General features: G+C 41.7%; 1 protein-coding gene across 10 annotated transcripts in view; it reads right to left on the reverse strand.

Annotated features, from left to right (window-relative positions):
• The window catches only part of MPP7 (membrane palmitoylated protein 7), a 280,676-nt gene that overhangs the window by 136,591 nt on the left and 124,858 nt on the right, over positions 1-19,227 (reverse strand). The window lies entirely within an intron of this gene.

The raw sequence follows: 19,227 nt of genomic DNA on the forward strand, positions 1-19,227 counted from the left end.
TTCAGTAAAGGCTCATAATCTCTTGTGTCCAAGTCCAACATTCTTGCTCCATTTATTCTTAGGAATGCTGCAATTATTAACAGAGCTAAAAAATTCCTTTGTTTCATTTCCTATTGGTTGCTGGAGACTATAAACAACTGATTTTTGCATGGATCTTGCAGTCAGCCACCTGTGCTAACCTCTCTATTAACAGTCTGTAGATTCTTTTGAGGTCGTCTCTGTGGGGACAATCATATCATTGGTGAATGATGACAGCTTTGTGTCTTTTTTTTAATATTATGTTTTAGAATTTTTAGTTATTTATTTAGTTAATTAGTTAGTTATGGCTCTTTGTTGCGGCGCAGGGGCTTCTCTCTAGTTGTGGCGTGAGGGTTCTCTCTTCTCTACTTGTGGCCTGCAGGCTCCAGGTTCCAGAGCACGTGGGCTCTGTAGTTTGTGGCACACGGGCTCTAGATGAGGCACCTGAGTTCAGCAGTTGTGACGTGCGGGCTTAGTTGCCCCACGGCATGAGGGATCCTAGTTCCCTGACCAGGGATGGAACCCCCGTCCCCCGCACTGTAAGGCGGATTCTTTACGACGGGACCACCAGGGAAGCCCCGGCTTTGTGTCTTTTTCCCACTCCGTCTTCCCCTTCTCTTGTGTTACAGCTTTGATTAGGATCTCCACTATAAAAAAAATCTTTTAAGTGATGATAGAAAATATTTTTTATTTATTCCTGACTTTCAAAGAATGGTTTTAATTTTCCACGTGAAGAGTATGAATTACTTGTAAACTTCGGTAGGTATCTATAAGAAAGTTTCCTGCCATTTCTGTTTCTTAAGAGTACAGTCATCCCTCAGTATCCATGGGGGATTAGTTCCGGACCCCCGCAGATACCAAAATCTTCAGATGCTCGAGTCCCTTATATAAAAAGGCAGAGTATTTGCACATAACCTATGCACATCCTCCCACATACTTTAAATCACCTCTAGATGACTTACAGGACCTAACAGAATGTAAACGCTATGTGAATAACCGCCTGCCCGCAGCAAATTCAAGTTTTGCTTTTCGTAACTTTCTGGATCTTTTCTTTCCTGAACATTTCTTGATTTCCAGTTGGTTGAACTGTGGATGCAAATCTCATGGATATGAAGAGCGACTGTATCTTTCCTTATTTACTTCATAAATGAAGGTTATATTGTTGCCTTTCCCTCATCTATCAAAATAATTATATGCAATAATTACGTTTATAAATTGTCTAATGATACATCCAATTCGATCGCGGTGTATTATTTTTTAGGTTCACTACCGGTTTCCAGCGTGCTAACATTTCTGCCCTTATTTCATGAACTGAGGTTGGCCTATAACTTTCCCTCACTGTACTGATATTGTCTGGGCTGATGTCGAGGTCGTATCAACTCCCATGGGAGGAGAGAGGCATATGCTCCCTTTATTTTCTGGAGGAATCTGCAGAGGACTGGAACGACCTGCTCCTTGACACTTCGGTAGAATTCATCAGGAGAGCCATCTGAGCCTGGTGATTTCTTTATCTCATTTTGACTTCCTGTTTCTTTTTTTTGCTTGTTTGCTTGTTTTTTGTTTGTGTTACGTGTGCCTCTCACTGTTGTGGTCTCTCCCTTTGCGGAGCACAGGCTCCAGACGCACAGGCTCAGCGGCCATGGCTCATGGGCCCAGCCGCTCCGCGGCATGTGGGATCTTCCCGGACCGGGGCACGAACCCACGTTCCCTGCATCGGCAGGCGGACTCTCAACCACTGTGCCACCAGGGAAGCCCTTGACTTCCTATTCCTTCCTGACAATTCTGTAAGTTGTGCTTTTCTAGAACTTCTTACATTTCACCTAATTTTTCAAATTAATTGCCCTAAAATTGCTCATCGTGCTCTCCATCATTGTAATCTCTGCTGGATCTGTAGTCATAGCCCTCTTTTCATTCCTAATACTGTTTTTTTGTACCTTTTTTCTTCTCCCCGTCAATCATTCTAGCCATAAGACTGTCTATTCCATTAGTCTTTAAAAACAACAGCAACGAGAAGTTTTGGTCTCATTGGTCATCTCTATTTTCTCTTTCACTGATAATGACTCTAAGATTTCCTTGTGAAGTGATTATTCTGTTGCTTTTAAAACTTCTTACGCTGACTGTTCAGTTCATGATGTTTATCCTTTCTTCTCTCCTAATATAAGCATTTAAGGCATTTTATGAAATGTCCCCTTAAAAACAGTTCACCTTGGGCTTCCCTGGTGGCGCAGTGGTTGAGAATCCGCCTGCCGATGCAGGGGACACGGGTTCGTGCCCCGGTCCAGGAGGATCCCGCATGCCGCGGAGCGGCTGGGCCCATGAGCCACGGCCACTGAGCCTGCGCGTCCAGAGCCTGTGCTCCACAACGGGAGAGGCCACAACAGTGAGAGGCCCGCGTACCGCAAAAACAAACAAAAAAAAACAACCGTTCAGCTTTTACTGCATCCCCCAAGTTTTGATATATAAGCGCCAGCACTCAGTTCTAAGTATCTGTTAACTCTCATTATGATCTCTTGTGTGGCCCATGAGTTACAGAACCTCATTCTACGCATTTTAAGATTTAAAATATATGGGGATTTATTCTTCCTATTTATGACTAACTTCTACCTTAAAGGCATGGGGTCTGTGTCAATTATTTATCTTTTTCTCAGCTCTCTGATGGGAGTACTGGAGCCAGCGGACCAGATTCCCTAGACCCCCTTGCCTACTGTCTTCCTGTTAAGACTCGGCCAATGGGAGCCAATTGCTATAGTAATATGTTTGCTATCACCTCTTTAATTCTTTCAGCCTCCTAACATGTACGTAACCATTCCCTCTATCGAATCACCTCAGTATGAATTACTTATCATGGTTTCTGTTTTCCTAAAAAGACCCTGACTGATAAAGGGCCAGAGAATACAGTCTGTAGGACATCTAGTATTTGACAATTGTTGAGACTCACTTTATGGACTTATATATGATCAATTTATATATGTGACCCATGTGTTGAAATCCTACTGTAATGAACCTGCTGAATTATCTCTCCTTAATCAATTTTTGCTTTATTTGTTTTGAGGTAATTTTGTTGCATGTACACAAGTTCAGAAGTGAATAGTTGGACTTCCCTAGTGGTCCAGTGGTTAAGACTCCATGCTTTCACTGCAGGGGGCATGGGTTCAATCCCTGGTCAGGGAAGTTCCGCATGCCATGTGGTATGGCCAAAAAAAAAAAAAAAAAAGAAGTGACTGGTTTTCATCATTTTATATAACCGTCTCCATCTCTAATACTATAATGATATTTATTTCAAACTCTACTTTGTATGACATCATTATAGCTCTCTTCACTTTCTTTTGGTTTAATATTTGCCCTAATAATAATTTTCTACCTTTTACTTTAACCTGTTTCATGGCCTTATGTTTTAGGCATGTTTCTTACAAAGAGCATATAACTAAACTATCCTGTTAACAGTCTATATGTGGGTTTTTTTAACTCTCGAGTTTGTATCTATTGTGACTACTGATACGTGTGGACCTCATGTCTACATCTCACTTTTTGTTTCTTTTTGTAATACTTCCTCTTTTACTTTTCTTGCATTTACTTTGTATTGACTGCCTCATTTTGTGTGTGTTGGTTTTTTTTCTTTTGTTTTTCTTCTTTTCCCCCCTCTCCTCATGGTTTAAAACTTATGATCTCTACTACCTACAAAGTCACCTTACATTTTTCCATGCATGTTTAACATACAGGGAAACACCATCTATCACAAACACTACACGGACTTTAGAACACTTTTAACTCCTATCATTTCCCTCCCAACTCAAACGCTATTGTGTCCAAAAATGGTGCTCACAGTATCCTAGCTCTGCCTTTATTTTAGACCACCAAATCTGACCCGTTAGAAGTCATTTTACATCACCAATGTTGTTTAGATGGACACATACGACTATTCTTATTTGACCATCACTCCTTGCATCTCAGGTCATCCATTTCCATTTGGGATTCCGCCTGCCCCTAAATCCATCCCTTAGAAGTTCCTTCAGTGTGAGCCTCAGGTCGTAAGCTCTTTCAGTTCCCCTTATCCCGTTGACCCTTGAACAACGAAGGGGTTAATCCACATATAACTTACACTGTGCCCTCGGCATCCTTGGATTAAACCAACCACGGACTGTGCAGGACTGTAGTATTTACTATCGAAAAACAGTAAATACAAGTGGACCCGGGCAGTTCAAAGATGCATTGTTCAAGCGTCAAGTGTCCAGCACTTTTACTCACCTCGGTTTTTTTTTAATTTTTAGAATATCTGTATTAATAACGTTTATCCATACAGTATAACCTGAGATGGCTTATCATTCATTTGACAATGCTTTCCCTGTAATTTAACATACCAGGTAATCGCAGTTAATTTAATATTTCTCTGAGATGCCTCAGGGTTACTTTGAAGCATCTCAAAGGTAGCCGGATCACCTCGGTTCTTGAAAATAGTTCTGCCTAGACTAACAGTACTTTTCTTTCAGCACTTTGAAGATTTTTACTATCTTCTGCTCGTATTTTCGTTTTTGAGAAGTCTATTAACAGTCGACTTGTCATTCTTTGTCCTTTCTCTCTGGATCTTTTTAAGACCTTCTCTTTTCCTTTAGTGCTCAGTGTTTTCACAACAATGTATCTAGACACAGAGAGATTTTTTGTTTTTTTTTTTGTTTTTTGCGGTACGTGGGCCTCTCACTGTTGTGGCCTCTCCCGTTGCGGAGCACAGGCTCTGCACGCGCAGGCTCAGCGGCCATGGCTCACGGGCCCAGCCGCTCCGCGGCACGTGGGATCTTCCCGGACCGGGGCACGAACCCGCGTCCCCTGCGTCGGCAGGTGGACTCTCAACCACTGCGCCACCAGGGAAGCCCTACACAGAGATAGTTTTAAATGTTTTTTATGTACATTTTTGGATACACTGTGCTTCCTGAATCTGTGAAGTCATGGTTTCCTTTGGTTCTGGAAAACCTGCAGCCATTCACTCTCAAATATCTCCTCTTTCTTCAGATCTACTTTAAAGTTCACTAATTCTCTTCAGCTGTATCTAATTCACAATTTAAGCCATTAAATCCACTGAGGTTTTTAATTCAACAATTACCTTCTTAGAAGTTTCATTTTCTACCCAAATCTGCCTGTTAATTCCCAATAATCTCTCACTGTAGCTCATCTTTGGGACAGCATCCTTTATATCTTTGTTTTCTCCCTTTCAGTTTCTAGCTCAGGTAGTGGCTTAGGAAGCTGTTCTCTGACATCATTATGTAATAGTCATGTAATAAAATCACTCCGAAATGATTTAAACAACTTCAGCATTCCACAATGGCTGCAAAAGATAAATTGTTACAAAAATTCTGAGAAAGTCATACTAAATATAAAAATACAAATAAATAAGTATGTACTAGGTGTCAAGTAATGTGACACATCACGATCAAGGATACTCAAGGGATGTAAGACAAATACGGTACTTTCTTGAAGTTTATAGCATACTGTTTGGAGGGCCTGACAAGCAACTAACTACAGTTGTTTTCATTGCTTTTTAATCGATTTTCTCCTAAAGACAAAAAAGAAACAGATATAGACCAAAAAAAATAGAAAGTAATGAAGTTAATAAAAATCAGACGCAGGAAAGTCAGGGAAATTTCTGTCCATGCTAACCTCTCACTTGTCTTCTTTTTATTTTTAATCTCAAGAGTCCTGTGCTGTGGGAAAAGACTACTTTCCTTCTGGTTTTGTATTTTAATAGCTGAAGAAAAAAGTTTCTGGTTAGGTTTGGTGGCAATAAGTGAAGGAGGCCAAACTTTGGAGTCAAGTTAAAAAGTACAATATGTCATCTCAATGGAAAGAGCAACGAAGATTTAGCTGGGTCTTCTCTACACGTATACTGAAGCTTTCTAACAGGCTGTGGTTAAAAGAGTATGCTTGGGACCAAACTTTTTAAGTATACCATATTTTCAACTTGGCAGGTGAAGTAAGAATTTTATGGAACCCTCAGACAAACAAATCATCGGTAATGCTTGCACACCATCCATGTAAATCTCGATTATGATATCCTATGCTTGCATTGCAATTCTGTAGTTTTATTCAGCCTTTCTACACAGTAGACTTTCTATAGTGTTGTAACATCTTTCCTTTCTGGCTCACTTACGTCTTGCTCACGTCCTGTTCCAGAGAGGGTCTCATGAGAAACAGAAAAGAGGGGAGAATGGCTGGCCTCCCTGTCTCATGCAGTCCGTCAAGAACCAAACATCTTTCCATCCCAGTGGCTCCACCATCCCCGAGACCCTTACAGTCCTTCCCCGGACGCGCTCAGTAACTTTGCCAAAGCAGCAGTCATCACTATCCCGCAGCACGAGGGAGCATATGCAGGCTGCCAGACCCAGATGATGCAATGGACTTTCACTGGCCTACAGAGAGGGTGATGTCATGGACCTCAGCAGCACAGTTTCACCAAGTTGCAAGATACCAAATCAAACTGTCCTAATGCATTTCAAGAGTATATTTTACTAAAATGTAAGTTAGGACCTCAACACACCATGGATAATTTTTTTTAATACAGTAGAAATAAATACATCACCAGGTAAAATTTGTGATTTAGAAATAGATACTGCTGGAACTGTATGAAAAAACTTAAAAGAAAAAAAAAAAAACTAGACGTTATTCAATCCTCTCCCACTTCTGATTTATACAGGAAGATTAAAAAGCTCTGTGTAGCACATGTACGAATCTTATTTCATTCTAGACCCTTGTCCTGTCCTAGACATACATGTATTATACTTCTAACTTCTGCCGAAGCAGCCACTGTTCAGATATCAAGGGTCTGTGACACCAAGATAATGTGGGCATAACCAATATTCGCCAATGAGAGGCAGCAGAAAAATGCTTTTCCAGCTGAGATGAAATAATGCTTTTCACCAAGTTTCAAAGAAGAAAAATAAATCTAATAAAATATTAAGGAATGCAATACTCCCGCAAAAAAGGGCTTTCTGAATTATAGAAATTATACCAACTATACTGATTGCTCCTTGTATATCCAATTACACATGTTCGCCAAACGAGTCAGACTAGTAATAACTTAGTCTTATTCTCTTCATTTATCTTTTAATCACTACCAACTTTAACACTGTATTCAAATAGTTACTTATTTTGTTGAATGTATGAATATGGCATGTACTAATTATTACTAATAAGACCAACAAACATTGAGTGCTTACGATAGCCTGATACTGTTCTAGGTGCTTCAGGGGATTAGCTCCTCTAATGTTTTCAATAATCGTATAAGCATTATGATTTCCCACGTTATGGACTGTCTGCGTATCATTAGGTTTGGTTGAGAGGACAAAACATTTTTGAATGATTTTTATAAAATAAATAGAAGCCAAGGGGAGGCAAGATGGTGGCAGAAATTCCTACACAAAAAGAGAGACCACCAACAGAAAGATGCTGGAAACAGAAGTGATGTGAGCAGGACAGGAAGCCTGGAGGTGCGGGGCAGAGACGGGGCCGAGCCCGTGCGGGGGGACCAGAGAGGGAGGACTGTACAAAGAATAAAATGGTACCTGCACCGAGAGAACCTTTTTTTTTTTTTAATATTTCAGAGCAACAGACAAGGAAGCAATAAGAGGCACGAATCTACATTACCCTCGAATATCGCCCACCCTCACACAGCTGACCTCCCTCTATCCTCCTAAGGGTACAAAGAGACTCATCTCACTCAAAACTGGAGGGAGATTAGAAAAACAGGAAGAATAACATACAGAAACACAATGAAGGCACACCAGAAAAACATACTGAAAGCAGATGAAAACCGTAGCCTAATATTTCAAATTGAGTTAATGGAAATAAAGAAAACATTGGAAGCTATTAGAAAATGGCATGATCGGTATTAGAAAAGGCTCAGAAATGAGACGATTAGAAAACAGGATGATATGAAGAGAAGTGGAACACACGAGAAACATTTTTTTCAGTAACAAGGACCAATCTAGAAGCAACACAAGAGACATGGAAGCTACAGTTAAGGGAAATAAATGATACAATGAAGAAATAAAATTTAGATCAAGTAGTAATGAAGAAAGGTGGAAAAAGAATTCATGGGGAAAGAGACAAAAAGACTTGGTATTATAATGCCCATTTAACAATGCCCTACAGGTCCTGGACTGAACAAGACGGTGTACATACACAAAAAAATAAATGGCTGATAGATGGATAGATAAGGATTATAATGGAAAAAACAAAATCGCCATCATTAACCAAAAAAATCTATAGTAAACGAATCAAATTTCTAAGTGAATTTAGTAAACTGCAGGGTACAAGGCCACTATATTGCATCAATATATTTCTATGTACCAGCAGTAAACAATTAAAAAATAACATTGTAAATACCTAGAAAACACTAACGAAAGGCAGGACATATAAAATAAAATTATAAATACTACTGAGAGAAATTAAAAACCTAAATAAATGGAAAGATAGGCCGTGTCTGTGAATTATAAGACCCAATATTGTAAAGACATCTATTCTATTCAAATTGAACTATGAATCCAATGCAATAACAATAAAAACCCCAACAGATTTTTCTGTAATTAAGATAGTATGGGGCTTCCCTGGTGGCGCAGTGGTTGAGAGTCCGCCTGCCGATGCAGGGGACACGGGTTCGTGCCCCGGTCCGGGAGGATCCCACGTGCCGCGGAGCGGCTGGGCCCATGAGCCGTGGCCGCTGAGCCTGCGCGTCCGGAGCCTGTGCTCCGCAGCGGGAGAGGCCACAGCAGTGAGAGGCCCGCGTACCGCAAAAAAAAAAAAAAAAAAAAAGATAGTATGACACTGACATAAGGACAGAAAGACAGAAGAGAAGAAAGAGCCCAGAAACAGACCCACGCCTATGTGGACACATGATTAATGAGGAGGTTAGTACTGCAGAGCCGTGGGGAAAGGCTGGCCCTTCCTCAAATCGATTCCTACCTCACACCATATACCAAAATCAACTCAAGAGAGACGGTAGATCTAAATGTGGAAGGTAAAATAATAAAGCAACTAGAAGTTATACAGGAAAATACCTCCATGATCTGAAGTACACATGGCTTTCCTAAACAGGACACAGAAAGCAGTAACGGCCACGGGAAGGATGAATAAACTCTGCTGTGTTACAGCTGGGGGCTTCTGTTCATCAAGACCCTGTTTAGAAGAAAAGCCACAGAGGGATAGGAGGTATCTCTAATACCCAAAAGCAGAAGAGAACCGGGCCGAAGACCTGAACAAGCACCTCACTGGAAAGGACACCCAAATGGCCAACAAACCCATGAAGAAGTGCCCAACCCTACCAGTCATCTGGGAATCCAAATGTAAAACCCACTGAAATACCATCACAACCCACCAACGTGAGTTTAAAAACAAAATGAAACAGAACCCCTTCAACAGCAAGGGCTGCTGAGGGTGCGGGTGGAGCCCTGCGCGGTGGTGGGGATACGAACGGGAGCAAACGCTTTGAACAAGACCCTACTGCCTGCTGCTGCCATCGCTAAGCACACGCACCCCAGAAGAACGCACATAAACAGTTCAACGAAAACACCATGTCCCAACGAATTCCTTACACATCCAGGTACGAACCAAAGACCTGTAAGCAGCGTTATCCACAGTGGTCTAAATCAGAAACAGTCAAAATGTCTACCAACAGCTCAGTAAACTGGTGTGCTTACAGAATGGAACCTCCTTCAGCAACAGAGTGAGTGAACTATCTACTGACAATGTAAGTGACCACACAACCATCATTTGAGTGAGAGCAGACACAGACACACAATTACATACTGTGAAGTTCCATTAAAACTTCCAAGAATGGGCAAAACAATCCATTAAAGTTTGAAGTGAGAATAGCGGTTTACCCTTAGGAAGGAGAGATGCGCATGAGGGGTATCTGGGGGGAATTTTAAAAACTACCATAAGATAAAAGCACGCGAACACGTGATTAAAAGGGCACACTGAATACTTGGGAAAGCTAACACAGAATAGTTAACACTGAGGACGATTCTCTAAGGATTTGAAAATGAAAAGACAAACAGCCTTTAACCATCAAGACAAGAACACACGTAAAGGAAAGAAGTTACACTGGCACCAGACTCGGGCAGGAAGAGGAAACATACTTAAGATACTCAGAAAAGAAACTGAAACCCAGCATCGCAATTTCAGACAAACTGACCCTCAAATATGAATACAGAGACCACAAGAAGAACTTTTAGGAAAATTGTTCCCGTGAGCCCTACCCACGAGAAGGCTATGAGAGGATGAATTTCTGAAACAATTACAGAAGCTTCAGGATAAAGATGGTTACAAGCGACTTAGTTAACCAGGCTAAGGGTAAAAAATAGATCTGGAAATGCAGTCCAATACAAGCAGCAAAAATGAGAAAGAGAAGGGAGAGAATAAACGGAAAATACACAAGCGCACTGACCACCTAACAGGCATTAACTGGAAGTAACAATCAGGATAAAGTAAATGAGAAGTTGGGAGGACCTGCTGGTCACTGCTAGGAACCAACAGACAGTATCTGAAAAAAAAGAGTCCCATTTCTGTGAATCTCTCTTAAAACACACCAGGCAGGAAGTGTGTAAAATAAGCCTGAGACACCCCGTCAGGCTGAAAAGCAAAAGGGCACAATCAAAGTCCAATGGGGCTGTGTCAAAAGCCCCAGCAGCCAACTTGAAGGGGCGCCCACGGGTCAAAGACGCGGTGACGCGACCACCATAAAGAATGACTACGACGGACTGACACCTCCCAGATAGAAAAAATCCTTGAGTTCATGATGATACTTAAAATTTAAAAAAAGATTACTAACTTTGGAGACTGTTAGGGCACGGAAACAATATTCTGCACATTTTAAGTTAAAGGAAGACTCCAGCATTTAGCCTATGGCTCCACCATAAGCTGTATTTCAGATTAACCTACGAACTGATAAGAAAAACTTCTAACTCTAAGAAAATGATTAAATAAATGCTGGTGTAAGTAGCTGACGGATTACAGCAATAATGCCTCTGAAATTTATGGTTACGAAGTTTAGTGATTTACAACAGACAGGGATCTCTTCCTCAACCTCAGATGCACTAAAATGATGTTTTTTTTAAAACAATGAAAAACCGTGGATATGTGTCCGTCAGAAGACTAGACAACGACTTTCTAGAGAAGGGAAGCCAGAGCACAGAGTCAGAGCAACTTGGGAGACGGCCCAGGAGCCTGTGATGCTCAGAGCGCCAGGCACAGGGGTGCCAACGCCCAGGCCCTGGCAGGGGTCTCTTCCCCCCACCTCCTCAGAGCACCGTGGAGCCGGCCACGTAGGTGCCAGGGAGCAGACCCCAGGTTTCTATGATGGAAAACTGCAAAGCCACAGGGGAAGAGGCCTCTACATTCCGTACTCTGCAACCTCCTACGACCAACAGTAGCTGATTTTTCATCCCTTCACTCCAAAGCTGGGTTTCTCCATCTTGACACGACCCACATTTTAGGCTGGATAACGCTTTCTTGTGGGAGCCTGTCCTGGCATTCGAGCAGCATCCCTGGCCTCTATCCATGAAGTGCCAGCAGAACCCCTCCCTTCAAACCGTGACAATCAAAAATGTCTTCAAGTATTGCAAAATCGCCCCCAATTCCCTCCAGATCCCCCCTCAATCCGGAAACCACTGTTCTAAAGAGAAGTCCGCCGGTCACCAGGCCCTGCCGAGGCCAAGGAGCTTCCCGTCAGCCTCTCACACCTCACTAGTAAATACAGGCAGATAACCAAGAATTCAGACATTGGACAGAAGCCTTCAACAGGACAAACACCAAGCCGACTAACAGAAGAAAGTCCCAGAGGAAATAAGGATTTATTAACGAAACAGCAGAGAATTGAAAACGAAATCAAAACCATTCTACTGAGTATCCATCAACCAGCAGAATAGCTTGTTTGTTTGTTTTTTAACTATAATTGATTTACAATATTGTGTTAGTTTCATGTGTATAGCAAAGTGGTTCAGTTTTATATGTGTGTGTGTGTGTGTGTGTTCTTTTTCAGATTCTCTTCCATTATAGGTTATTACAAGATACTGAATATAGTTCCCTGTGCTGTACAGTAGGACCCTGTTGTGTACCTATTTTATATACAGTAGTGTGTATCGGTTTGTCCCAAACTCCTCATTTATCCCTCTCTCCACCCCTTACCCTTTGGTAACCGTAAGTTTGCTTTCTATGTCTGTGAGTCTGTTTCTGGTTTGTAAATAAGTTCGTTTGTCTCATTTTTTAGATTCCACATATAAGTGATATCATATGGTATTTGTCTTTGACTTATTACACTTAGTATGATCACCTCTAGGTCCATCCATGTTGCTGCAAATGGCGTTATTTCATTCTTTTTTATGGCTGAGTAACATTCCACTGTATATATGTACTACATCTTCTTTATCCATTCATCTGTCAGTGGACATTTAGGTTGCTTCTACGTCCTGGCTATTGTAAATAGTGCTGCTATGAACACTGGGGTGCAGCTATCTTTTCGTATTAGAGTTTTCATCTTTTCCAGATACATGCCCAGGAGTGGGACTGCTGGATCGTATGGTAGTTCTATTTTTAGTATTTTAAGGAGCCTCCATACTGTTATCCATAGTGGCTGCACCAATTTACATTCCCACCAACAGTGTAGGAGGGTTCCCTTTTCTCCACACCTTCCCCAGAATTTATTTGTAGGCTTTTTGATGACGACATTCTGACTGGTGTGCGGTAATGAGTCGTTGTGGTTTTGATTTGCCTTTCTCTAATTAGCAACGTTGAGCATCTTTTCATGGCCATGTGTATGTCTTCTTTGGAGAAATATCTATTTAGGTCTGCAGAATAGCTACATGTTAAAGCCACAGAACTAACCTGGGTTCCAGGCCAGCTCTACCACTTAACTGCCTGTGTAACGTTAGTCAAAGCAGTACCTTGCTCTTCTAATCTTCACAATGGGGATAAAGATTAGTACACATATCTCAGAGCTGCCAGAAGAAGTAAACAAGGAATTTAAAACTTTGAAAAGCACACAGCACCCAGTAAGGAATCAATACATAAGAGGTGGGGCTTATTTTGGTTTGCCTTAATTATTCTTAGATTCTACAGTATATCCATGGGAAAAGACTAGGACATTATGAAAAAGGAACAGTAACACACACACAGACACACACAACTTATTGGCAGCACGTAATTTTGACAGCACATTCTTTAAAAATTAAATAGAAAGATGGAAAGTAAAAGTTGAGGCTGTCTCTCCAAAAGCAAGAGCAGAAGAAAAAAAATAGACTACTGATCCAGAAAGACCAATACACACCTAAAATAACTTCCAGAAAGATGGAGAAGAGCTGAGGGAAGGAAATTATCAAAGAAATAAGAGCAGAAGAACAAAAGTCTCCAAGCTGAAAAGGCCCATGGGATCCAACCACTGCAACACTGAGGTGCAGACAGAGAACCCCCAACACAATAACGCTTATTGTGAAATTCCTGCCCCAACCCACTCTTACCTGGTTAGTCCTCAGGCAGCCCTCAGACCTCCTTAACTAGCTCAGTAGTCACTTCTCCAACAAAACGTTCCCAAATGTGAGCGAACACTCCCACCACCCCTATTACACGCTCTAAGTACCAAAAACCTGTCTGTATCTCGGTGTTAATGTTACCCTTATTTAAGTGATGCTTTGAGTACTGATTTCAAGAGTCACGTAGCTAAAGAACAGACCACCACGTCTATTTTTTGCCCTCGTATCCCAATCACCTAACATAAGGTACCATAAGCATTTAGGTACTTTTTGTATGAATGAGCCATATAATAGAAGCACTGCTTCCTTGTAAATATAATACATTATTAATCACAACTACCTCTACCACAAAGTTCTATGGCTCTTTACATGACATAAGGACATTTCACAAGTTTCTCATACTGTTTTGGCCTACATTTGCTTCTTTTTATTTGTAATCCTTCAGTGACATAACTGACAAGTTCCTTGAACTAAATCTCAGATTTCCTAAAGGAATGAGTGTCACCTGGTGGAAGGACATAAGATTAAAAAGCAACTCGAGGCAATTATCTAAAGCTTAGTAGGCACAAAATAGAGACCTAGCAAATATTTACTCAAATTAGAAACTAAAGATGTATATCAACCTTGTCAAGTAATGAAAATCAAATTTTCATCATCTGCATAATGTAAAACATCCCAGTTTAAATAAATGAAATTTATAAATAAAATGTATTTTTAAAGTTGGCAGTTAACACCATTTAATTTAGCTTCTAACTGAACTAAACACAGAAATGAAAATGAGGAAAAAAGCACTTAGAGCTTCTACTCTCCCAAGGTGCAAAAGTAAAGGAAGTTACAATTGAAACACTATTTGCATATGAAATACATGATTTGATGTATTAAAGGCCACTTTTTCTTTTAATTAGGAAAGCTCTTTATCAGAAGGTGTGTGCGCGTGTGTTTTATGCTTTGATCTTGAGAGCCTGCGCTTGTTAAGCCAAAATAACCTCACGAAATTTAGTAAGAAAACAAGGGGACCATGAGAATATAGACAAAGCTGTCGCGATGGGAAAGAACGGGAAATTAGAGATGGACGATCAAGGACGGCACACCCCACTGCACTGGGAAGACCACAAAGAATAGACTAAAATACACGTCCACTTTTCTCCAGAGGGACGTGCGTGTGTATCAAGAAAGAAAACATTACTAAGTTTTGACAAGAAAACAAACACTAACTTTTTACGGTGCAACTGTCAGATCAATAGCAACCAATTAAAGTAACAACTTCATGGATGTTAATACGCATGTATCTTCACCGCTACATCACTGAGCTGTATATGAAAAACAGAACAGAAATACCACACGGTGAAGGTACCTGTTGGGAGTCAGTGGGGTAAACTGGGCGATAACCACCCCCGAGTCTTTAGTGGCTTCTAACAGGGAAGGCCTGTTGTCGCCTGACACTACAGGTCCTGGGGACTCTGCTCACACGCCCACGTACCGGACCGGGGAGATGGTGCCCCCAGCATCTCACACGCCGTCACCAAGCGGGCCGGAGACCAGGCCAACTCCGCACCTGCTCCTCGGGGCTTCTGCCCTGCACCCACACCTCACCTCCACTCACATTTTATCGACTCCCCATGTTTCATGGCCACGACTAACGACTAACGTCAAGGGGCACGGCTAAGGTGACTTCACGGGGGCCTGCGAACTGTATTACCCTAGGAGAGATGCAGGATGGCAGGATGGATGCTTTTGTGATTCAGAATGAATTCATTTCAAATTAATTAACTCCATTTTATATACACAAAAGCCTACGATTTCACTTTGAGGGGTTTTTAATAGTAAATTTGCATTAAAGTCTTGGTTTATAAAATTCCAATAGAGCGCTTTAAACAACATTTTGAAACTTTTAAAAGTACTTAATCTGAAAATGTTAAGGATTTTCTAAGTATTTTACATGAAAATGGAAAGAATTATAAAATCAACCGTACATGATTTCCAAATCATGACCACCAAAGAACACCCCTCATTCCTACCATCTTCACTGACATATAAAAACCATTAACATTCATTTTAAAACAGGTGGATTAAAAATCTTTCTTTACTGTCACCTACCTGTAATAAAGACGACACAACTTATGCAACAACCTGAGTTAACTGAAATTGATTTAAAAAAACCAACTACATCTTCAATTATTTACGAAGGACCACAGTATTTCAATAAACAAAGCCAGTGGGATGTGAGCAGCCCTTACTATGCCCTCAGCGAGCACTCAAGTATTTGTGAAATAAATGGAAGCCAAAGTGGGAAAGACGAAGCCTGGAAGGGAAGGTGCCCAGTCTCCCTTAATAGCCACCTCCCTTGAACACCTACATCACTTGTAAGCCATGTGGAATATGCAGGGATGAGCTACACACAGCTGCTGCCCAAAAAGGACTGACTTCAACAAACAACTATACCGGTAATTACGGTAGGTGCCAAAAATACGCTACATGGATGCTCACAACCAACTGGGAATATTAGATCAGTGCAAACAGCCACGGAGAACCTCTCTGGAACCAGCATATAAAAATAAATCAGACCTCAGACTTGGCTGGGGGCTACAAACACCTCACACCCTAACACATGTTCTCCATAAGATCTACGAGCTAAGGGTTTTGTATTGGACAGTGGGTCTGTCCAAGATGCTTCTGTCTTCTGCATTTAAGACAAAAAGAATCCGTGTGTATGTATGCCGTAACACAATAAACTATCAGAAAAAGTAGATGGGACACAGACCAGAAGATACTTAAAACGCATATAAACAAAGATCCAGTATCAGATATATAAAGTCATTCCTACAAATCAACCAGAAAAAGACAAATAACCAAAGAGAAAAAGCAGGCAAAGGATATAAAAAGGCATAAATAGGAAATTGGAAAAGCTCAATCTCTAATATTCAAATAAATAGAAACTAAAATAAAGGGACAGTATTTCAAATTGACCCTGTTGGCAAAAATTAATTCCAAGCGTTAACACAGATGTAAAGCAATTGGGACTCTCCTTCTGTTGGTGGGAGTGTGAAAGGAAACAATCTTAGAAGAGCAATCTGGTAACACCTAAAAAAGTGTGAGATGCACCCCAGTCTTGGTGCGTTAACAAAATGTTAAGCAAAAAAAAAAATGCAAAAAGATGTAAGTATGATTCTAATTATAAAAAGTTTTCAAACAGAAAAAATAATACTTCATATTTTCTAGGAACAGAAGTTCAAGATAAGGTGACCTCTGGCAGGTGAGGGATAGGAATGGAAACTAGAAGGGACACTCAGGCTTCAACCGAACCTGCAGTATTTTCTTTCTTAAGCTGTGCGGTGAATATGTGGGTATTCAAGCTATGGTTCCGCCTTTTTTAATGCCCAAAATATTCTATGACATTTTTCAAGTGAAGGAAAAGTTAGAAAACACATTTAGCCAACTCAAGGACTTTTTCAAGAATTTCAAATCATAGACTGTGTCAATTTCCATTTTGTAATTTTACAGAGAGAAAGGAAATAAAAAGGCAAGAACAAAAGTTTATTAAGGCAAGAAAACATCATCCTGAAAAAGCAGAAATGCAGCCAAAGGGATAATGAGAAAAATAGCGAAATCCTGGGATAAAGCACGGAACGCAGCTAACGAAAAGAAAGCAATGGAGGAGGTTTATGGTGATGATAATAACAACGGTGACTCATGTACCAGGTCCACTTAAAGCATGTTTCATATGTTAATTCCTTCATTCCCGGTAAGATGCATACAAGGTAGGTACTACTACTGTCTCCATTTAACATGTAAGGAAAAGGAGACACGGTGAAGTAAAATCCTATGATCGCTACTATCACCTTACTGCTGGCACAGTGCTCCTGGCACAGCGAGAATCTGAGGCCAAGCAACACGGCTCCACAGTCCCAGCTCTAAACCACCGCTTCAGATGTGCGCTCACAAGAAGGGCCAGCTGGGTACCTGGACACACAGAATACACCTCAATATTCGCAGGCAACTAGACAAATACGATGAGAATGAAATGATTGCAAGAGTGAGAGCAAAAGGAAAAGAGAAGCAACAAAAGGTCCGAAGTTAATCTGAATGATGAAAGTCGTCCTGGAGGTCACAAGACGCCTCCCTCTAGAAATTACCTTGGTCTCCTTCAGCCACATATGGAAACCACCCGTTCACTAATGATTCTGAGCGGAGTGCCTAACGTACCAAAATAAACTTCAGGGAACATTATCCAGTCCCTCCCCCCAAATCAAATGGAGTTTACACCGAAAATTTACTTGTGATTCTAATTTTTTTAGATTTGGGGACACATACCCTAGAAACACTGTTTAAAATGGCAGCTAGGTCTCCAAGCCAGCCCACAAAACCATGTGAAATTTCCCCTGAACCTGGAGTTTTCTGTGAACAGCGTATGTGTTCCTGTACACCTTCCGACACAACCTAGAGAAGTGCGGACCTAGCTGTACGTGACCCTGCCACGTCATAGTGCGTTGGGACCCTGAGGAACAGCGTGCCCCCTTTTTCTCTCTGGGTCCACAACCATCATCGGTCAACGTACCACGAGAACCAATTCAGAGCATCAGGACCACGCTCACGGCTCAACAGCCACCCGGCAAGAGGACGCGAACTACTGCCTGCCCTCACGTTAAGCTAAGGCCTCCAGAAACAGCACAGTCCAGAGCTGCGGTGATAGGGAGGGATGACCCAGGATACTAGGACTGCAAACACACAATTCACTGAGCCAGGCACTCTCCAACCGGGTATGTCCAATCACCTGCAGAACAATTCTGCAAAACCTAGCCAAGGGGGGACAGGCACATCTCTGTGCCCAGCAACGCCACTGTCAGGTAGAAAAACCTAGAGAAGCTGGATGTTTCCCTACCGGAATTAAGTCTCTGAAATTGGAGAATCACGGGAGTCACCTCCACAAGGGAAGTGAGAGGGTTACTGACGTCCTGACCCCATCCATTCTAGGGAATGAACTGTTCTTGAGTCAGGTAGGATACCCTGTACATTCATGTTTGTGGAGAATGTACGTTCTGTCAGTCAAATATGAATAAATGTAAATTCAGATGACTGTTCTAAAGCTATGCATATTCAAATAAATATATAAATCTCACAGTAACTTTTTTTTTTTCTTTTTGCGGTACGCGGGCCTCTCACTGTTGTGGCCTCTCCCGCTGCGGAGCACAGGCTCCGGACGTGCAGGCTCAGCGGCCATGGCTCACGGGCCCAGCCGCTCGGCGGCGTGTGGGATCTTCCCGGACCGGGGCCCGAACCTGTGTCCCCTGCATCGGCAGGCGGACCCTCAACCACTGCGCCACCAGGGAAGCCCCTCACAGTAACTTTTAAAAGATGCTCTTCCATTATATTAAACACAGACCCGGCAGGAGGAAACAGCCCCATGGAGTATCCACGGTCCTTGCCCCTATTCACCCAGCCCCAGTCCCAAGCAAATCTCTGAAAAGGGTTACATATGGCCTCTGGTTTGAGAGAGCGAATTACAAGGGCAACAATTTACTCAGGGTCTCAGGAATTCCTATCTTCGGCAGACCTTACATATTTCTGTGCCTGAAAAAATGTAAGCTATAACGTAAGAAATAACTTCGTCTGGCTGCTCCAACAGAGCTGGCCGAACAGTTACCTTTGATTGGCCGAGGAGCGTTACCAGCTGCTGATACCCAGTTCTCCACTCTTTCAG

Source organism: Phocoena sinus, chromosome 2 (assembly GCF_008692025.1).
Source record: "Phocoena sinus isolate mPhoSin1 chromosome 2, mPhoSin1.pri, whole genome shotgun sequence".
In the NCBI taxonomy this organism is placed as follows: domain Eukaryota; kingdom Metazoa; phylum Chordata; class Mammalia; order Artiodactyla; family Phocoenidae; genus Phocoena; species Phocoena sinus.